This window comes from Penaeus monodon, chromosome 21, assembly GCF_015228065.2.
Source record: "Penaeus monodon isolate SGIC_2016 chromosome 21, NSTDA_Pmon_1, whole genome shotgun sequence".
Taxonomy (NCBI): domain Eukaryota; kingdom Metazoa; phylum Arthropoda; class Malacostraca; order Decapoda; family Penaeidae; genus Penaeus; species Penaeus monodon.
In genome coordinates this window covers 19,017,281-19,017,655 of record NC_051406.1, presented here as the reverse complement: position 1 = coordinate 19,017,655, position 375 = coordinate 19,017,281, and positions in this window count along the sequence as shown.

Sequence of the window (375 nt, the reverse complement as noted above, 5' to 3'; positions counted from 1 at the left end):
CGGAAGTACTAAAAAAAATACCCTACGCTGAAAGATGGCGGATTTTGACAATACGCCATCTTGAGCTTTGGGGAAGCTTAACCTAGGATATGGTTGCGATAAAGAAAAATTGTATTGATTTAACCATGTATATTTATCATGATGATACATGATGAATATACAAAATAATGAATTTATTATATGATTATTCACAGTGATTGATCCATCTTTATTTATATGATAAATATGTTTTAGAATCATCTCATCATATGTATCTAAATATTACACGGACGGAGAAAATGTACAAGGCATCTACTGCTGCCTTACAGCATACTCCAAACCCAATGTTCACTACATTAAATCATTAACTAATATAATTTTTTTCCAAATCCAACA